The sequence below is a fragment of the Dipteris shenzhenensis genome, chromosome 23 (genome assembly GCF_047967505.1).
Source record: "Dipteris shenzhenensis isolate YYH24624 ecotype China chromosome 23, Dip_SZ_1.0, whole genome shotgun sequence".
Classification (NCBI taxonomy): domain Eukaryota; kingdom Viridiplantae; phylum Streptophyta; class Polypodiopsida; order Gleicheniales; family Dipteridaceae; genus Dipteris; species Dipteris shenzhenensis.
Window position 1 is genome coordinate 35,532,303 of NC_141618.1, and position 22,632 is coordinate 35,554,934.

The 22,632-nt window shown below is 38.5% G+C and overlaps 1 pseudogene; it reads right to left on the minus strand.

Annotated features, from left to right (window-relative positions):
- Positions 1 to 1,175: 1,175 nt before the first annotated feature.
- LOC147887315 (MADS-box transcription factor 23-like) lies at positions 1,176 to 17,214 on the minus strand (annotated as a pseudogene).
- Positions 17,215 to 22,632: the final 5,418 nt, after the last annotated feature.

Consider the following 22,632-nt stretch of genomic DNA (forward strand, 5'->3'; position numbering starts at 1 on the left):
ATTGCTATCCACATGTCTAGGGTATATCAAAGACAAATGTAACATCTCTTTTTGAAAAGCCAATCTTGTGGGTTGTTTAGGTACCATAATAAGAAATATGTTATTAAAAATTTTTAATTTCCAATAGAACGTACAAGCTATAAACATAGTTAGCCAAAATTAGAAGTGTTGGGAGAAGTATTGTCTTTATCCAAACACAAAATGATTCAAGGATAATGATCACAGGATACTCGGGTGTAAATATCAAGGGTAGAAGTAGAGTTTAATGACCAAGGAAGGTCTAGAAACTTTCATGAAATGCATCTAGTCACTTTTAGCTTTAAGGCATGCATATCAAAGCATAACTAAAAGACATAAATATCCTTTCTTGATGGGGTACTTCATGTAAATATCAAAATCTGATAGCATAAGTGAGAGAGGGAGAGAGAGAGAGAGAGGAGTGCACATGATATAGCTACTTGTACACTAAGTTGCATTGAACATAACATGAAGATATACATGTGAACCCATTAGGGTTAGGGTTATGATTTTTTCCTAATGTCCTAGAGGTATGGTGCAATTTATACCATCCTCCACACCCTCTTAAATTACACTGGGTAAGTAGAGGGTGCATGCACAAGACCTTTTTGTGTATTTTGTTTGGTGCATATGATAGCATCCAAAATTACAAAGAAATTAAAGTAGTCTGTGTGTGTATGTGAGCATAGTGACTACGTAGTGGAAGCATGTACAATGAGTACAACTTCTAATCCTATACATAACATGGATTTTCCCCTCTTAAGTTATGGGTCATCCTTCGTCTTTGGGAGTAAAACCCAAAAGATAGGACAAAAGGAAGAGGAAGAAAATATGCAGGAAGTCAAGTCCACTTGGATCAAAAACTGGTTGATTGAAAGATGAATGCATGTATGGCTTCGTGCTGAACATGTCAAGGCTGAACATTTCATAAGTCATCCTGGACTGTGCAGCTGCTCTATAGAAGAGGCATCACGATGTGATGCTAGTTGATGTAGCTATGAAGAAAGAATCCAGTCGGTTGTGACATACGAGAGTGTCACCAACTCAAAGACAGCAATGTTGATGTATGCTGCAATAGTCATCTTGGACTATTACAGCTGCTCTGTAGAAGAGGCATCAGGATGTGATGCTAGTTGATGTAGCTGTGAAGAAAGAATCTAGTCGGTTGTGACATACGAGAGTGTCACCAACTCAAAAACAGCAATGTCGATGTATGCTGCAATAGTGTAATCTCTGTTAAATGATACAAGATTGTAAAAGATTACATAATCAGTGTGGACAGAGTGATCCATGGGATGCATAAAAGCTAAGGCCGAAGGTGAAGCTGTGATACACTACTCTATTGATGGGGAGGCCCATAGAACTGACAAGGTACGGTAACCTATCGAACCTATATGCTCAGTTATCATAAGCTCAAGGTCGTCTACTATGTTCATAGCTAAACATGCATCGGCATGGGATGTAGCATCTGTCATAGGCTCATCGAGAAGGAGCTGATAGTATAAAGGCCTAGAAGTTAGGAATATAACTGAAAATGCATGTGATGTCCATGAGGCATATGCAGTGCTGAATGTTGATGTAGGGAGTGATATGAAGTCATGGATCCAACCACTGAGGTGCATCATGTAAGGAATCTATACCACGGCCATAAGTGCATGATGAAATAATGAGTCTCCCCAGGTTGCACTATGGCTGAACCTGATGATGTCTACTGAACTGGGGTAGGACTGTACTGATGCATAAGTATCCTCATACTGAGGAATGATCCGCTAATCAAAGGTGGTGATAATTGGATTGAAGGGTGGTGCAATGCGGAAGGACTGACTCGATGCTAGAATATCCTAAAGACTGATGTGTTGATCTCAACTCCTAAAGGAAAATGAGCCCAAGATATGCTCCGTATTAGAGGTGAAAGCATTAATGATGGATGCTGGAATGGAATCACTTGAAGAGCTAGATGCGCTGGGTCATATATCTCTGCATGCGGCAGAAGATGTGAGTTCCTTGTACTGATGAGGACTTACCTACTAAATTCCTATTGAGCATCTACATCTATGGCAAAGGATGGAGTCAGCGGATCCATGCATGAAGATGATGGTTGTGTATCATGAGAATTAGACGATGCTGATATGAGTGGGACTACCTCGTGCTGAGGGCTTATTAAAACAGTTTAAAAAATCAATTAATAACGTCTTTAATGAGAAATATGTGTTCCATTCCCTTGCAATGTTAGTGAAATCTAATTATTTCATATGCTATTTAAAAGGCATGTTTTCTAGGTTTACTAGATCTCAAATGCATTAGAGTACTTGAAACCACTAGTCTAATTCTCTTGTGTCCATTTTCTTTCTTATATACATTGTTTTCTACTTCAAACTATTTAGCATCATTGATTGAAGGAATGTCTTGCAAAGGCTTGAAGTTGCTCAATGTGTTGCACATGAAAATACTCTTTAACTATTGATTTTTTATTTTTTGAGCTCTCTCTCTCTCTCTCTCAATGACAGGAGCTCTCTTGTTAAAGACAACCACCAAAAGTATTAACATACTCTTAAGCTATATTTGAAATGAAACCTGTAGAATTAAATGAGAAGAATTATCCTCTGAACCTTGGTGAATCCTAAGCTTCAGTAGAGACTCAAATTAGCTAATGTGATCGTCTCGTATTCATCTCAATCTTTCTTATACTCTCTCTCAGGCAATGGCAGAAACACTCTTGTTAAAGACTGCCACCACAAAGCTTTCAAATACGTTTATGTCGATAAATGCTTAAGCTATATTTGAAATGAAGCCCGAAATGAGAAGAATTTCGTGAATTCTAGGGAACGGAGATTGGTAAACAGTGTGGAATGTAGCGCGAAAAGCAAGTTTAGATTGAGTCGGAAAGAGAACTAGCAAAAAAAACGAAACCACGTATGTATTGTCCTATCCTAGGCTGATGGAAGCAGCTCCAACCTGAGGAAAAATTTACACGCGATGTTAGCTTCCTTCCGGGCAATGGATGCCTCAGAAATTATCAATATAAACTGCTGTCAAAAACTTGGTGTAACGAACAACGAATACAGATTGTACGTTCAGACAACGGCGTACCCGAGGTGCAAGGAAATGCCGGACTCTTTGGTAGCTTTATGACCTGCGCCGTGATTGTTCAATGAAAGACTTGGGGACGATCTCTTACTTAAGCATTCGTCCATTCTTTGAGCACTTGAAGCTCCTGACGGCAAAGGGAACCTCGATGTTGCCTCAGCAAGCTGCAGTACACGGATTTAATATAATTACATGGATTCAAGACGATCTATTACGATTAGAAGTAAAAAAAATCCCACCAATCGTACCTTGATTTTCAGTAAGTTGTTTTCTTCCCGGAGCATATTTTCCTGAGCGAAATATATTGTAACAATATACAAATACTCAGTATTCAATAGACTACTCGTGTCTATAGCCCTAGCAAAAGAGAATTCGGGTTATACAAAATACTCCGTAGTCGGACAAATACTAGTATCTGTCCCGGTGGAATAAATTGGTGTGCTAGGTTTGACAATGAAATCGAAATGTGAATGAAAATTAGAATACAAGCACACACATGCTTTTATTAGACATGCATCTATTCTCTTCATTAAGGAGAGAAAGCCATTACAGGAAACGCCACCATGGAAGCCAAACGTTGGATCTTACATAGACATTTAGGATCTTACATGGACATTTAGGATCATTGGATCGATAGAATAGGAAGGACTTTTAGTCTTTGGAAGGTTGAAACAAGGAGTCTCAACGTTTCTTGCCGTTGATTGATGAACAAGCTAGGCCAAAGATTATTGGAGGAATAATTGTTTGAAAATTGCACAGTAGGCATTATCGAGTTTATTCGTTGAATAAGGCACTTCTATTGCGATAATTAATACTTGCTAGCATCTTTTTCTCTCTTAAGGAGAGCTTTGGGGGAGGAGGATTGGAGGAACATGGCCCATTGGATTCAATCTAATCAATCTGAGCCATCAAATTAAAGTGCTACACGAATTGGTGCAAGGGTGGTTACAAAAATGGATTCGCCTTGAATCGCATCTTGCGACATGGATCCTAGCTCTGTAGAGTATTCGTTCCATCTCCAGAGCACCCATCACTTTTGCACATGTAAAATCACCCTCCAGCATAAAGATGATCGTCGTCGCCTTCTCCAGCATCCTCTTCACAAACTACGTGCAATCCTTCACAGCTTTTTCCAACACACAAATTGGGATAGTTTCGTGTTTATTTCTCCACAATCGCTGCAGCTACCTATTGTGCCAATGCATGCCCCTCACCCACCAAATCTGTGTAGATGCCACTCATCTGCTCAAGCTGCTTCCTCAAAAGCTTCTTGAACATTGCATCCGACACCACATTTGGTAGTGTCACCCCCTTCATCTCCTTCACCAATGTCTTGATCTTTTGGATTTGCTAGCACTGGCCTAGCACACGCTCTGCATATTTCAATGCATGCTCATGTATCCTCGATGTGAAGTGCAAGCGCTTATCATTTGGAAATACGTCCATACTTCCTCGCATCAATACTTCCTCCATGTGCAATCTAGAATTCCTTTCCAAAGACAGCACATTGGATCCAAAAATTGGATGAGATGATGATGGATCTTGGCAAGAAATAGGCATGCTCCTTTCCTCACAACACCACATCTTTCATCATGCTGGCAGAGGAATTGAGTGGTATCTCTCATTGGGCAAACCATTACCCTGCAACTCTATAATCCCAACTCTGGTCCTGTCGCTAATTGGGTTGCAGGACAAAGGTTTGCTCAAGCAGATCTGGGTGTTGATGGATATGGCTCCATGAATGGGAAAAACAACCTTGGCAAAGACCCACTCTTGCATGGGAGAATAAGCAGACAAAGATCTGCCACCATGCACCATTAGAGGACAAAATGTAGACAAAGCAATCGAATATCCGCTATAAATAACAGAAGACCTCGCTGATGGAGGTAACATTGACCCTCTAACCCCTCGACCTAACTTTGATGAGTGCGAGGGAGAAAACCATGTAGTAAAAAATAATCTGCACTCAGGAGGAAACAATGTCCCTCCTCATCATTCCGACACATAATCGGGCGATGGCTACACAACCCACCAAAACCTCATCATCGTGCCTCAAGAGCCTGACATAGTCTAAGCAAAAGATTACCTGCAATCGATGATTGACTTAGTACACAAAGATCCGAAGTGAAATGCGAAAGCAACAATAATTCTTCAATTTTAGACATGACACACATTCAATTCTTAGTCGAAAGTTTCATAAGACAATCATTGTCAAAGCCACCAAATGTAGCCGAGCAAACTGGCCTGTATTCCTCTACATGCATGTTAATTCCCTCATCAATTTTAACATGGCACTTACACTTCCCTATCCAAGGGTCAAGATGAAGTCTGAACTTCATCTTACGTGATTGCTGAAGTGTTTCCTCCATCCTGGTGAACATCACTATAGCAACACAAGGCCCAAAGGTCTCTACACGCTTTGCGACTAGCATCCCCAACAGAAGGTTCAAAACTACCGCATGCAGGCTGGAGCATGAAGGTGATCTATCTACTATACTACACGGAGCTTAAAGGATTGCAGATTGCAAGCGTGCTGGGAGATTGTCTTGAAAGAAAGAACCCTATTTCCTAGGCAGGAAATGATACTCAAGATGCTCAATCTGGTGGGAATCATAAAAGAGGCACAAAGGACGACTATCATTGCTACCGTTCCCTATCAAAAATGAAAGATAAAGAGTATGGGAATAGCTCAAACAAAGCATGTAGCGATGGAGCTTTTGACGGAGGCCCAGTGGATGACATGGACGATGGAGATCATGATGAAGCTCAACATACTGATGTTGTTGAGGTTTTGGAAGTGGAGAACACCATGCAAGAACATACAAGAACATACTAATGTTGTTGAGGTTTTCAAAGTGGAGAACACCATGCATATGAAGACTCTTCTCTTTCTCTTTTTCATTCCTTTGAGGGGGAAAAATGGTATACATGATCAATGGCATGAAAATGTATGTTTCAAATCAACCAGCTACACAAGTTTTATGGCTATCCAAGGACTTGCTTGATCTTGGATGAATTGTAAATACGCTCTCACATTATTAATTGGCAACTCACCTCCAAGTTAAAACTAGTGATTGTATGCACACACATCCATATTCTATTACTTGTTTAGACATTTCGTCTTACGAGGGAGTATTGGAAGTAACACTTAGTCTAAACTACTAAACACACACGATGATGCGAAAGGATGCATCCTATCCTAATCGACACAAATGATCTACAAAGTTGTAACTTGTCCATTCGATCAACAAATCCTGATTCACCTATTCGTTCTTGTCTCTATGTGCATCCTCTGATTTCTATATTTCTAACATGCTCACGTTTGACCATCACACGTTCATTTGCTAGATACAATTAAAGAAATCACTGCAGCTACTGTAATCATGTAGACTTGTGTATTGTACATTATAGTCGCCATAACAATAGTGTTGCGGATGGAAAAGACTGAGGACTGCAAGACGAGGTAGCATTGTCATGCTAGGAGCAACAACAATAGCCCTGGCAGTTTTGACCAAGGCAAAAGTTGACATAAAAGAGATAAGAGTATCTAGGATCATCTCGAAGAGCAAGGAGACCACTAAAAGACATTTGATGGTGGCCACGAGTTGTGGAAAATGTAGTTACAAAAATGTCAGTAACCCATTTTCTAGGACAATTCATTAGCGATTCACATGCAAATCTGTTGTAATGTTAATCTGTTTCCAAAAAGATGATGTGCATCAGTATTGTGCATCTATTCTCCCTTGAGAATTGTGTGTGTGTCTATCTCCAAGTATTGTTGTTATGAATGCATCTCTTCTCCCTTGAGAATTCCTATGTGTGTCTATCTATAAGTATTGTTTGTTATGAATGCTTGAATTCAAACATGATGTCAACCCTTGCTTGATCCAAATCTATAGAGGAATAAAGTATGTATTCCTAGAGTCAAATCATTTTGAAATAACTACAAAACATGGCAACATATCATCTATCTATATTTCCTTATTTTGAACATGCTACGTCCCATAAAATCTTTTTCCACGTGGCATGTACAGGGCTCACGTCTTCTCCTTTCTCACAATCATGCACAATGAGGATCTCCATGGACTCCCCACACAATGATCCAAGCGAGAAGATCTCTTCATGTTCTCTTCCCCCCCACTCACAACCTATCCCTCACTTCAGGGTTTTCGCATCTCCAAGCAGCGCTCTCCCTTATTGCCCTGCCGTAATGCCTCTCAATATGCAGATCCCTTTTGGGCCATTCGAATTGTCAATGACACATGAGCTGAAGCTAGGGTGGGCAAGGCTAACCTTCTCATGCAACATGAATGACGAGGAAGTGGAATATGTGTTGGCAGCGATGATTGAGACGGTGGCCAACTATGGGCAATGCTCTTGCTAGTGATTGGCTGAGCTGTACACTCTGATCGGAGGACAGGAGATTGGATGGACATGTTCCAGGAACATATGAGCACATTACTAATGTCGGTGCGAACAAGTGGAACAGAAATCTTGCAAGATGTTGAGGAGACTCACGCTGGAATGCATTAGAAGTCTATCTCTCTACACCTTGCGATTCCAAGGCGATTCCCTTCACTGCTCAGCCAATCAGGGAGGGTGCTTAAGAAGAAGTTTGAAGATAAGTGCTTTTGCACACAAAGAAACAGAGAGAGACAAAGAGCACCTTGGAGCTTTGATGGATTTGGCTACGTGGGCCCTTCCACTGAATGGCACAATGTGAAGCTCACCTTGGTAGAGAAGAGCAAGGATCTACGTTGACAAAAGAGGGTTGAGCTCCAATGCTCCATAGATTCTAGTTGCAGCAGCACAGGCAGACAAGAGCATAGATCTATGTCTAAAAGAGGGGTGAGACTTCCAATGCTACATGGATTCCAATCGTCTTAGCATAGGCAGAGAAGGGCATGCATCTACTTAAGACACAAGGGCCTGAGAGGTGAACAAAATGAAAGGTGCTCAGATGCAATACTATCCATCGTTTTGATAGGATGGATAAAGCTACACAATTACAGTCAAGCATCGGCTACAAGCCTGCTTTGGCAATCAACAAATACTCAAGAGCATGCCAAGAGATTATATAGGAAGGGAAACGCTTTGGTAGTACTACGAAGAACAAGGTTGCTTGAAGAGGATGTTGGCAAAGCAACCAGATTCCAAGGAAGTTCAATCGAAGCGGGATGCCATCAAAACGTGCTTGAGGTCTAAGAGGCCGCAGGGATCTCATGAAATTACAAGAGTGCTGGGACATTTGGAAGTCATGGATGGTTGATGTTGCCTGCCTCCATGAGCCAGTCATGGAACTAAATCATAAAGAATAATGAAAGCCTCACTCTTCAGTCTCTCTAATGAAGCATGGTGATAATTGCCAAGGTCTCTCCTCACCTTCCTCCAATCGCCTCCCACTTAGAGCTACGTTATGATCACTATCAAGGTAATGCTTTTGCTCTTCAATTAGCTAATAATTTCTAGATGGAGCGAGGAGAATATTTAGTGAAATCATAGACAATATTTCACCTAGCTTTACAATGAAGCAAGCCATAGATATCACAAGAATGCTACTCAAGGATATGAATTACTAAGTAATACATCTAAATTTCTAGATTTCTATTGCACTAGCTTGGGTTGCTAGCCCAGGAGCTCAGAGTAGATCAATATTGATTAATTGAGCAATGAGTCAGAAGACAAGAACCCAAAGCATGGAAAATGCACGGCTCAACTGACGACGCTTGGGAGAAGTCCTAGCAAATTACATTTGTCAAGTTGAGGGGGATCTTAGGATTGAAATTTGATATAGAAAAGGAATGTGGAAGCTTGGAGGTTTCATGTAAGGACAAATTGACAGAACTTGGCACCAATAGTGCATCATCAAACTATTTCCACATTATTCCCCCTTTCCATCCCTCTTCTTACCATCAAAATATCATTGCACCAAGAGAGGTTTTGGGCTTTACTTGGAGCATTGTATGGGGATGAAAAAAGCTTACTTGCCATTATTTGAAGTACTTGGCAAGATCTTGATTATGCAACCGCTTCAACTATACTATTTCTAACTTGAATTTTAAATGCAATATGAATAAAGTAATCATTGGCTTTGGAATTATTTTAGGTTTTGAGGATACAAGAAGACACCAGAGTGGCCGTTGCTTCAACAACTTTCCTCTTTAAGCAAAAGCAACCTTTTGAGAGTGTCAATTAGTCTAGTGGTTGACCTACAAAATCGGAACCATGAGCTAATCAAGAAAATAGAGAGTTGCCAAGTGCACCCACCTAAGGGACCTTTCTTTATTCCTTTACTAAAACCAAATTCCAATAAATTTAGCTGTCACTATGTATAGGAGGAAAATAAGATATTGGACAAAATACATAGATAAATGTTCACAAAGATTGAGAAATTGAGCACTACCATAGTAGAGGTTGAGGAGAGGAATTTCCTGCCAATGTTGTCCATGATATTACCAAAGGGTAGATATAAGCGATGTCTTAGGATTATAGGCATCATGAAGTTGTGTAGCTCACTTAAATGGATGCCTTGGCATGGGGCCCCACTCCCCACCTGTGTGTATGTGTGTGTGTGTGTTTCTCTCTCTCACTAATATATATGTATATGTATATATATATATAAAAGACAAAGTTTTTTATAACAAAATTCTTTTAAGTCATGTTTTTATTTAAAAAATGCACATATACATACATACTATACGAGTGATGCGTACGCATAAGAAATGTTACGAGAAAAGTTTATTTGAACTAAAAGCGATGATAAGGCTTAATCAAGATCCAACTTAAAGATTCATTAAAAAGCATTCAAATATTGAGATGTGTAAGTAAAGCCTATAATCTTGTTACTTAAAAGTGGGTTCCTGGTTGTGGACCTAAAGGAGGTGGGTCCCTAACCTTTGTAGGCGGATCCCTGTGGAGTAAATTACATTTGGCCAGTTGAGGGGGATCTTAGGATGGAAATTTGAAATAGAAAAGGAAGGTGGAAACTTGGAGGTTTCATGGAAGGACAAATTGACAGAGCTTGGCACCAATTGCACATCATCAGTCTATTGCCACATTATTCCCCCTTTCCATCCCTCTTCTTACCATCAAAATATCATTACACCAAGAGAGATTTTGGGATTTACTCGGAGCATTGTATGGGCATGAAAAAAGTTTATTTGCCATTATTCGAAGTGGTTGGCTAGATATTGATTATGCAATAGCTTCAACGATAGTATTTCTAACTTGAGTTTCAAATGCAATATGAATAAAGTAATCGTTGGCTTTGGAATTATGTTAGGTTTTGAGGATGCGAGAAGACAATAAAGCTCTAAACCAATTGACGCTCTCAAAAGGTTGCTTTTGCTTAAAGTTAAAAGGAAAGTACAAATTGTTAAAGCAACGGCCTCTATGTTGGTTGACCTACAAAATCAGAACTATGAGCTAATCAAGCAAATAGAGAGTTGCCAAGTGCACCCACATTGGGGACCTTGCTTTATTCCTTTGCTAAAACCAAATTTCAATAAAGTTAGATGTCACTATGTATAGGAGGAAAACAAGATATTGGACAAAATAGATAGATAAAAGATCACAAAGATTGAGAAATTGGATACAGGTTAAGGAGAGGAAGTTCTTGCCAATGTTTCTTTGAAAATGTTGTCCATGATATTACCAAAGGGTAGATTATATAAGCGATGTCTTAGGATTTTAGGCATCATGAAGTTGTGTGGCTCACTTAAATTGAAGCCTTGGCACGAGGCTCCACTGTGTATGTGTGGGGGGGGGGTGCACGGGGCCCCACTCCTTGCCCATGTGTGTGTTTCTCTCTCTCACTAATATATATATATATATATATATAAAAATAAAAGATAAACTTTTTTTTAATTATTCTTTTAAGTTATGCTTTTATTAAAAAAGGCACATATTCATATAAACTATACGTGCCATGCATACACACAAGAAATGTTAATAAAAAAGTTTATTTGAACTAAAAGCGATGATAAGGCTTAATTGAGATCCAACTTAAAGATTCCCTAAAAAGCATTCAAATATTGAGATTTATAAGTAAGCCTATAATCTTGTTGCTTGAAAGCGGGTCCCTAATCATGGACCTAAAGGAGGTGGGTCCCTAACCTTTGTAGGCAGATCCCTAACCTTAGACCTGAAGGAGGTGGGTCTCTAACCCTCCCTAACCTGTCGTAGACGATGTCATGATTCTCGTGTATACAACTTTTAAAGAACTTTTATTATGGGCTTTGTGTGAGAATGCGGTTGGGCCGAGCAGTCACATTACTCCTATTTTCCCTATTCACCTCTCCTACCACCTCAACAACATATTACTCTCACTATTTTCCCTATTCACCTTTCCTACCAATTTCAATTAGTTTTATTCACCTCTTCTACCAATTTCAATTAGTTTTGGTCCATGGAGGCTTAATTAACCTATGTTTATCTATGGCTTAATTTAATTACATTTTAATTAAGCTATGTTTATCTATGGTTTAATTTGTTAATGCATGTCTTAATTTATTTTATGCATAGACTATGTGCAAGGGGGATTTCCCAAATGTTCAAGAAAATATTTGAACCCAAATCTTTCCTTTTCCAACTCATGAGCCTTACCATCAAGCTACAAATCAATGTTACATCCCCTTTTTCTTATGATAGGCCTCCCTCCCTTATGCCCTTCATATGTGGTCCCCCCCCCCTTGTGTAATTTCCCTCCCTTATTTAATTCAACCTCTCCCCTCCCCACTTGTGAGATTGCCCCTCCCCCTTCCCCCTCTAATTATTTCCCCTCATTCTTCCCCCTTTATATGATTCAAGACTTCCCCCCTTTATCCCCCTCCCCCAACAAACTTATTAATTCATTGCCCCTAAATTCAATGTGGGGGCACCTGTTTTCCCTAGAAAAAATAGTTGCCCATGATGGTACAACCTTAGATGACATCACTTTCTTTCAAAATATTGTAATTTCAATCATTTTATTAAGTAACTTGAAGGCCTTCTATTCAAGTAGCCTAGGTGACCTTGATTTTGAAGAGAACAATTTTGAACATTAATCTTTATGCTACTAGCTGAGTTGCATTGTAGTTGGTTCTTCTGGACTTAGAAGGAAAAGTATGGACATGTATATTTTTTTAAAAAAATTCATCCATGATGAAACCATTCATTGATAGAATGAGATCTACTTCTAAGCCATTAGAGAAACAACCAACATTGTCTTAAAAGATGTTCTTTCTCCCTATTTTCTACAAGAGTGGATCCTTCTTGTTGCAAGACTTTGTATTCATGTCCTCTAACAATTGCACCATGTACTACTCTTTCTTTCCTTTTTATGCTAGTACCATGGTGGGCTTAGAAGGTGAGGGCCATAATGTGAATGACCATTTGAATTACGTCAAAGACATAATAAATCAATTAGCAATGCATCATGAGAACATGATTGATCAATAGAGAATTGATATTCTTCTCAATAGTCTTTCAAAGCTGTGGGACAATTATGTCACCATGCTTTTTTATTTAGAGCGTGCATCCTACCACTTTCTCTTAGCTACATAGTTACCTCATCAAGGCAATGGTAAAATTAGGAAATCGAGATGATACAACCTTTATGGGTAAAAATAGAAGAATAAACCTAAAACCCCAATTCAATCCTAAACCAAAGCAATGGCAATGGCCTAGTTGCCTCATCAAGGCAATGATAAAAACTAGGAAATCGAGATGATACAACCTTGATGGGTAAAAAGAGAAGACAAAACCCAAACCTCAATTCAATCCTAAACCAAAGAAAAATTTTACTTCTCCATATGAATGTAATAAAAAAGATTATCATGATCAAGCCAACACAAAGAAGAAAGGACCTTGCTATTCCTATGCAAAGGTTGCCTCCTGAGTGTGGGCTGCTCTAAATCTAGTGGTAAACGCATTGCCACACAAGTAACTCTAAGAAATGCTTAGCTATCTCAAAATCAAAATGGTGTGGCCAAGCTAATGAGTCATGGATTATCGACTCTAGAGATCCTCCAATCACTTCATTCCACACAAGGAGGGTTCTCTCATTAGAGAGAAGTGATAATGACCATGTAAAGCTAGGACACTCCAAACTTCATCAAATTAAGATATCGATAACATACCAATGCAAATGTGCTGGATATACATAATGTTTTGTATCTTTCATGTGCGAAGAAAAACCTTCTATTTGTTTAAATAAAAAAAGAAGGCAAAATTTGATGAAGGGAAATGTCCCGTCTGAGACAAAATTAGTCACTTTAAATTGATACCCTGGGGGATTGAGAGAGAATGCCTTTATAAATTGACATCACCCATTTCTATATTTAAGGCCTACATCTTTGAACAAAAAGAAAGGAATCTTGTGGCACGAAAGATTTGGCCACCTGGACATGCAAAGCCTATTTCTTATCAATCGAAAAGGTTTTTTGAATGGCTTGCGTCATCTTTGCCAAATGACTCTTTCTTCTCAATAAACATTTCATTATCCTTCTCAACCACTAGAAAGGGTTGTTCGTTACTTATATCTTCTTCTTTGTGATACTGGCCTTGTTGTTTGTACCATGTCATATATATATGGTTTTCCATTGCTTGTGGATTTTTTCCTATGTATCCATAATAGGAGCACAAAAGTTTGGGAAGTCCTCATACCCCAATTTCTCACATTGGGCATAAACTTTCATGTATTTCATCATTAATTTAAACTAATAGCTTCTTGTCTACTTAGGGGGGTCACTATGTATAAACCCTCTATACCACGTGCGTTCAAGGCCTATTTCTAAAATCCCTTATCTGTAAATTTTTCATTAATAAAATGTACCCCTTTTCTATACAAATCTGTAAATTTTTCCCAAAACTAATTTAAATAGTCCCTTATGTATATTTATTTCTGTAAATTTTAGAAATAAAAAATATACTTCTGTTGAACTCACGTGATAGGGTTACATATGATGAGTGACCCCCCCGAGCTTGTCTAGATCAATTAAGGGGGTCCAGGGGTCTAGGGCCCCACTGGTAGCCTCATGTCTAGATCAATTAAAACACAAGATGGGGTTTAGGGCCCCAACATTCAAAACATTCCTCACATTGGTGTTGCTTAAGACTTCCTAGAAGGCTTTCTAGTATATAATAATGCCCATTGATACCATGTTTTTACAATAGGTCATACAAGGAGAGATATGGCACCTCTAAGTACTATGAAAAAAAAAAGTATTAATGAGACAATGAGTCAAAGCATTCAAGATCGTGTCGCATGATGATTAGCAATAGCCAAAGAAATTATGCATGGAAGGAGTAATGTTTAATATAGGTTTATTATATAAATTCTCAATGTCTAGATATAAATACAACAAAAATTACTAGCTTTTAGTTTAGACAAACACACTCGTGTGTATAAGAAGATGTAAAAACATGCAAAATTAAAGCAGAAAACATAGAGACATGTGTTTGATGAGATATCTCAAGGAGGAAAGCAGCTCACAAATGATGAATTTGGAGTACAAGGTGTGACATCCATGTTTATAGTAAAATAGGAAAATAAAAGGGGGATAGAAAATGAAGCTCACCTTTTTATGCATTTCTTGGCACTAAATTTGCATCAATTGCACCTAATGATCCAAGAAAAAAAAAGAATCAAATATTTAAAATATTTAAAGAAAATTAATATTGCATGACACATCACATAAAGAAAATCCCTGAAATTCATGTCATCGAGTTTTGATAAGAGCTGGATATAAATAGCTAAATTACTTACTTTTCTAATCCTTGTTTTGTTGAGTGCAACTTCTAACCTTGATTCAACCTTTAGGACATCCTTTAATGGTAATGACATGAGGTTATCACCCATCATGAACCTACAATGGTCAAGTATAATACACAATTAATACGACTATAGAAGTTTAGATAAAGAAAACTACTTGAAACTAAGACAAAGATACAAATGTAGACATGATGTAATATTAAGGATCAATCATATAGACAAGGGATATACATATACAACAAATAAACATAATTGAAAATAGTGACTTGAAATACTAACTATTGAATGAGAGACAAGGGTTGGACGAACTACTTTAGAATTAAAAAGAATTGAGAACATTTCAGTGAAAAGATTATTGCCTACCTGTGTAGACCTTGTACATAGTTGATTTGTTCCTTCAGCAAGCTTGCTTCATGCCTCCAATACTAGTATAAAAATACATTTTGAATTGTTAGAAAATGACATTTCTTGACTCGAAAGTAGATTGCAATTTTCTATTTTAAAATAAAGTGCAAAATAAAGATTGATCCTTACAAAGCTTCCATTCAATGGAAACCTTAGTGATATGGTAAATGTTCTCTATGTAATGATAAATTTAGTAGGAGGTTTTAGCAAGAAAAGTGAGGCATTCATTTATATTTAATATGAAACTTCTTGTTCTTGTTGTGTGTATACTTGTGTGCACCTACATTGCACATTGAGGGTATGTAGAGGCACACTAAGATGAGGATATCTCTTTGAGAAGAATATAAAAGAATGTGAATCTTTTTCTAAACAAGCATGACTTTAAAAAGCCATGAAGGTTTCGCAAATGCATTTATTTCGATATAGTCATGTCAAAGTACCCTATTGAGAGGTTGTGATTGTATGAGCTTTCATTTGCATGTGTGCAAATGTACAATAGATATACACTTGGCCTATGACCCTTTTGGGAAACTTGATCCCTTAAAATTAAGCATAAACCAATTTAAAAATCAATAATGTTGATTTATTTCACATTTCCTAATCTTTGTGATGAGGTTACCTTCAAGATCAACGCGCACATAACTTTTTTATGCATTGATATTTTTTACTATATATGAAGATGGATATGATGTCTTTGTAAAGAACCATGAGTAGAATAGTTAGTAAACAAAGAGTTCTTTCACGGCGACGTTTCACAATGAAGCTAAAATAAGCATACTAGAGAGAGAGAGAAAGATAGATAGAGAGAGAGAGAGAGATAGCTGCCATAACGACATCATGGGAAAATTTTGAAATCACAAATCTGCATTATCTTACCTCTGCATTATCTTACCTCTGCATCCTGTATCACAAATCTGCTAGAAGGTATCCCATCTGTGCATTCTCGATACCGTTCCAAGGTGCTTGACATGCTAAAAAAATATCACGTGATAAGATATAAAGATACGACTAGTTCAAGAAGACAAGTGATTGTTAGTATTAAACATCTGTCTAACTTCCTCCTTAACACTCAATGTCAATGGGTGTCCAGAGCAGATGTTTACGGCAGTACGCGCAAAAGCTTACCTATAAAGTACAGGAGGTAGCAAACTTGTTCCTGGTAACTACGCTTGCATCACCACACAATATAGAAGTCCAAATGCTACTTTTAAACAAATAAGCACCACTGTTTCACGGAAAATATTTCGGAACTTGCAAGTAGAATAGATATGATAACACACGTTGTAACTGACGTCTTCGGTTAACAGTGGCTCGTCCCAAAGAATTCCGTCCATGCTCACGCCATGTGCATGAAGCTAGAGAATTTCGACTTACCTATTTATAATTATCTGCGACGGGGAATCGCAGGATAGTTGTCTTTGTTAAAATAACATTGACGCAAACTGTTTACACTAACCTACGCTTCGTCACTTATCGCGACTCGTATGTTCTCACCGGTGTCTGTTGTCTGTTGTAACTGACGGGTGTCCGTTGTAACTAACACCCTCTCTACCTAAAATAAGGTAAGGTCTCCTTTCAATCTCGTTTCTTCGTTCCGCTCTACTTGTTCTCCCTATTCTCTGCGCGCACCTTTCTCCACTTCACAATTGATCTTTCCTTCTCGACTAAGATACTTACGCACCCAAGATTATGCAACGGGAATAATTTCAACCAAGATCGGTGGAAGTCGGCAGCAGCTACCTGGAGCTGGCGAATTCGGACAGCTTCCCAGTGGCGGAGAAGACGATAACGGCAACCTCGGCATCGCAGAGGACGGAGAGCTCGTAGGCTTTTTTGAGGAGGCCATTGCGGCGTTTGGAGAAGGTAACCTGGCGACTGGTGGGGTTATCGATGCGACGGATGGGGATACGAACACGAGGAGGAGGAGGGAGGGAGGAAGGGGAGAAGGGCATGGGAAGGGTGGGAAGGGGAGGAGTGAAAGCGTGAAAACATGTTGAGGATGGAGGAGTTTGAGAAAATGAGAAAGTCTCAATTAGCTTGTAAACTAGTATATACTCTATGGTTTTGAAGAGCAACAACTCTCTTCATTGGGTAAGGTCGATCCCAAACTTCCCATTGCCTTTTGTCTCTCGAAGGCCACCCCACATGAACTACCAAAGCGAAAGTTGGTTCCTTACAAGTTCTTTCTCTTCAGACAACTCATTGCTGACCTTGCCTCATCATTGAACACAGCATTCAATACAAGTCTCATTACTTTACAAAAGGACCTCTGCCTATGTCAGTTGGGGGTTTCTCATTAGTTAGTTGGGGGTTTCTCATTGGTTAGCCCATCGAAGTCTCTACCTTTTCCAAAGCATTGAAAGCAATCCAATTCAAACCCAGCACCACATGCCCATTTCCCATTGGCTGATGAGCCAATTACACTTCGGTTCTTGCCCACTGCTTGGAATGGCACCTCCAAAAATTGAGGTGGGAATTTGGAGTCCAGGGGCAGCTCCCTTGAGGCTCCCTTTATCTCGTTCCTTATGTAAACGACCACTAGTGCCACATTTTCAATGACGTGTGCACTAAGGGTCTGTGCACACCCAAAGAGTAGGGCGTAGCTCGAAAATTTGGCTTTGTGTTCATGCGATTTATTTTGAAGAGCTTGAGAAGCTCATTAAATGCAGACTACAAAGAATGGTGGAGATGTAGAGGGCCTTTGACAAGCCTTAGTTGGCATTGATAGATTGGCTCTTTAGTATCCATGTCAAGTGTGCATGGTTCCAAACGAGCGTGTAGCCCATGGGAGCTGCAGAGTTTTGAACCATTACGTTGTGGCACCTCATTGGTTGAAAACAAAATCGCGCTCTCGTGCTTGTTTTGGCACCTTTCAAAATTCAAGTGCTCCTTTTACAGACCAATGTGCCACCATTTTATCTCAAAATTTGTGTGAACCATCACTAGCTGTGCATAATCCTCGATGTGTGCACAGAGCCTAAGCCGAAGACATACTACTCACTTTTAGCTCCCTTCCACATAGGGTGTAGGTGCCAATATGACCTACCCCTTGCATCCTTAATTATGTCTATTCTTTCGGTGTCCGCTGAGTTTTTGAACACAAGAAGGCAGTACATTCTACATGTCTTTTTAAGTTTATATCCGCTTCTCTTCCATTTATGTCCAAACCTCACCTCGTTATCTATATATCCTATAAGGCAACATAATCCTAGCACCTACTGCATATTTAAATTAAAGTTGCACCCAACCCTAACAAAGAGATTCAAAACCATCTCCATTAGTGGATTAGGGAATCTCCACAAGCACATGGGAACCATCTACAATAGCAAATTCAAGACAGGGCGTAAGACATGAGAATGGCATTATGAATCCCTTTCGATTGAGAAAGGATGGTTTCATATGGTGCATAATGCTAAGGTACTAGGTGCTTGCATATAAATTCTATTGCACATGATCTTCCAGAAATTCAATATAGCACATATTTGTTGATTTGGTGGCTTCATTTAATGTTCTTGCAGATGGTGCTCATTAAGGATAGTTTTTTTTAAAATAAAAATAAAAATGCGGAGTATATTTATAGGGCAGTGGTGATGATAGCTCTTCATAGCTATAACAGTGGAAAGTCAAGCCCCAAAGTGCACAATGCTATACTAAGCACTCAAAAACAGTTACTATACTAAGGACACAACGTGGATCACTAGGTAGAAATCATCCATATGACACAAGTATCTTCAAGGGATGTAATAGGATGATTTAATATAATTCAACTAGTACTTAGAAATAACTATAGTTTAAAAGTTACTTGATCAGTGAATTATTTCCTTAACATAGGTGGATTGAACAATGCCTATCATAACATGCTTTTCTTACTACCATGCCACAATGTATAATATGGTATACTCTTCAAGTGATTTTTTTTCAATGGATACCAATGTGCATTCAAGATGTAATTAAGAACCCCCTACTTAAGAAAATGTTGCAAATTTTTTGCCACTAAAAGTGTCACATCAACCCTGCCAAAATAAGAATGGACATCTCATATTCATCTCATATTTAGTCCTCATGCAATATGCCATTAGTGCATTTGGTGCAAGCACGCAAGCTTAGACCTGAGAAATTATGATGTCATTTTGACAAGTTGTCTTGTGAATCGAATTGTGGAACTGTTAACTATTCTTCTAACGTGCAGACAACTGTAATATGTGAGATGAGACTTTTAGGACTTGTGTGTAGTGGTTCTTCCATATATCCAAAAGAAGTATTTAAAAAAGAATGAGGTTTGATGTTAAGTTATGGAAATTTTTAAGGTTTGTGCTTAAGGTCATCCTAAATTGGAAATTTAGGGATATGCAACTTTTTGAGCTATAAGGGAAGAAGTAAAATTTTGTTTAATGTGATATTGAAACGATGCTGGAATATTTAAATCATATAAATAATGTTTGCATTTTTTATATATTGGTAAAAGGACCTATATCATAGGCTCTAGATTACCTGTCTAAGCTTGGGCTGAGAGACGGTAGTGCTAACTCTAAAGGATTGGTTTAGCATACACTCCACAATTAGAGGCTAGCTACTATAAACATTAATTAAACTTTAAGAGGAAGATTAGTGCCAATCTTTTTTTGATGTGTTTTATCTTAGCTCGTTGTAGGTTATGAGGTGATCTGATGAGCATTTTTGTTGTTCACAATCTTCTTTCTAATTCTCCCTTCAGATACTTCCTCTGAGAAACTATAATGTGTATTGATTCCGTTTGAACAGAGATGTGATGATTATCTTATGAATATGATTTTCATCATTATTATTCTTTTGAATTCTGCTTCTACGTATTTTGGTGGGCCTTGATAAAATATGTTTCTTTGCATATTATTTATATATGAATTCTATGCAAATTTCTAATGCTAACTTGAGAGATGGTTATATTGTTTTTTTCTACCAAGTCACAAATGCGATGTACATTACGCTTATTTTAATGTTTGAAGAAAGTTGCTACAAGCATACATCACAACAAGACAAAGCACCCATAGACTCGCGCACAGACGCGTTTCATGAACTAAAATAAAGACTTACGGGTGCGTCTATTTGCACGTTTGGAGACCCGCATCTAATTGCGCATCTATATATAAGACTTAAGCGTGTATAGATGCGCACAAAGACGCGTAGATAGACGTGCTTATAAACGCTTTTATAAACGCGTGTATAGACACAAAACGAACAGACAGACGCGAATATAAATGCGTTTTTAAACGCACTGATAGACGCGTCTTTTTTTTTTTAAAAAAATTTACAGAATAGTGTGTATGTTGTGTATGCTATATAGTTACAAGAATCCCATATCCACATTCTGTAATTCAATTCTTACAGCCAGCCGCATTTTAATTATAATTCCAAATAAAATATTACAACTCCAAACACTACTACACACACATCCTATTGCGACGTTTACGTACCGACGATTAGCGCCCGCTTAGCGTTAATCGTCGGTATAAAAATCGGGTGTCGTAAATCGTCGCTATATAGCGACTTTTAATAAACGTCGCTATATAGCGACGTTAGTAAAAGTCGCTATATAGCGACTTTTAAAAGTCGCTATATAGCAACGTTAGTAAAAGTCGCTATATAGCGACTTTTAAAGGTCGCTATATAGCGACACTGAGACACTAAATTATAGCGACGTTTTACAGAGAGGTTTTTTTTTTTTTTAAGCCTTAAAATTTATTTTCTTCCAATGACAAAATTTTTTAAATTTTCATACATGTTTGAGCTCATAGAGAATTAAAAAATGAGAGCATGTACATCAAGCCTTTGAAGCTCATATATTCATGTCCAAGTTTGAGATGAGAAAAATCAAATTAAATAAGAGCATTTACATCAACTGTTTCATCTTGAGCCAAGTCTAAGGCGCCAAGCAAGTCTATCTCCAACTCTATACCGAGTTGATCTCCTATATCATCATCGTACTCTAGCATCGTACGTTCACTTAAAAGTATTTGATCATCTTCTTCAATTAAGCTTAAGTGTGGTGATTGATCTTGACGATTGTTGTCTTCCTCGTCAATATCGTGATCTCCATCCTTCTCCCGTGCAATGTCATTATGCGCATCTTCCTCTTGCCTCATATGGTGATCTACATCTTCTTCGCTAGATTCATCAATTGGATCCGGATTTGGTAGTGGCATCTCCATATCCACATCTCGATCTTCAAAAATCTGCTTACTTCGTGGTGCAACTTGGATCACGTACCACCATCTTGGATCAGAACGATCCGGACGAAAAACCACCTATATTGAAGATGAAAAATCACGTGCCAAATGTCGTCAATTATATATATATTAATGGACTTAAAAAACGAAAGCTTCGACTAATTAAATCATTAGTATGCACCTGCTCACAGTGCTCGGGAAGAACAAAAGTATCACTTTCATCGGTCCAATGTTTGGTGGAGTCTATTGCAAAGAGACCGCTACCATCTTTTCTCACAGTTGCATGGGGACCGTTGTAAGTAGTTCTAAACCATTTTACATCAAGAATGAAAATAGTAAATCGTCTGAAATCAATTTCATAGATGTCGCTTATGGTTCCACAATAATCCAACTGTGAGGAGAGAAGATTGGTATCCGAAGCACTTGCTCGGCTATCTTGTGTGAAGTTAGCCATGACTCCACAATCATACGTGACTCTCTTTGAATCGATGCATTCTATGCGAAAATGTCGTCCATATGACCATAATGCACTGTACTTTTTGTACTGTAAAAGAGCATCATTAAAACAATGAAGATGCACCTATTTTATAGCATATATTGCCACAAATAATTACTTAATTACATCAAGAGATAAGAAACTTACATGCACCATACATCCAGATGATAACTCCCGCTCGCGCTCGTTTATTGTCTCTCCATCACGTTCGGCTTTACGTATAGCTAGTTGTAGCCAATCAAGTGACATGTGAGTAGGGAGAAGAGCCAGATCTCGTGGATATGGTTGTGATCGCCTGTACATTACTCTGAATCTCATCCTTGCATTTATTCTTTCTGCTTTGGCCACTTCATATCTCTCAATCCACTTCTGCATCTCAAGGCTATTGAGGATACAAAACTTATTGAATTTCTCCATTTGCTCTTCGCTCATCTTTCTTTCAATCCCTTTTCCTTGGGGGACCTCGCCAATGATGCGATCATCATCCTTGTTGTGCCAAGCTTGCGGCATATCAGGATCCGTGGATGCAAGAAACTCTGTGATATATACTAATGACTCTTGCACAAGCCATCCCTCTGCCATGCTTGCTTCTGGTCTTGCTCTTTGTCTTACAAACCCCTTTAAAGTTTTCATAAACCGCTCGAGAAAAAACATCCATCGATTATGAACGG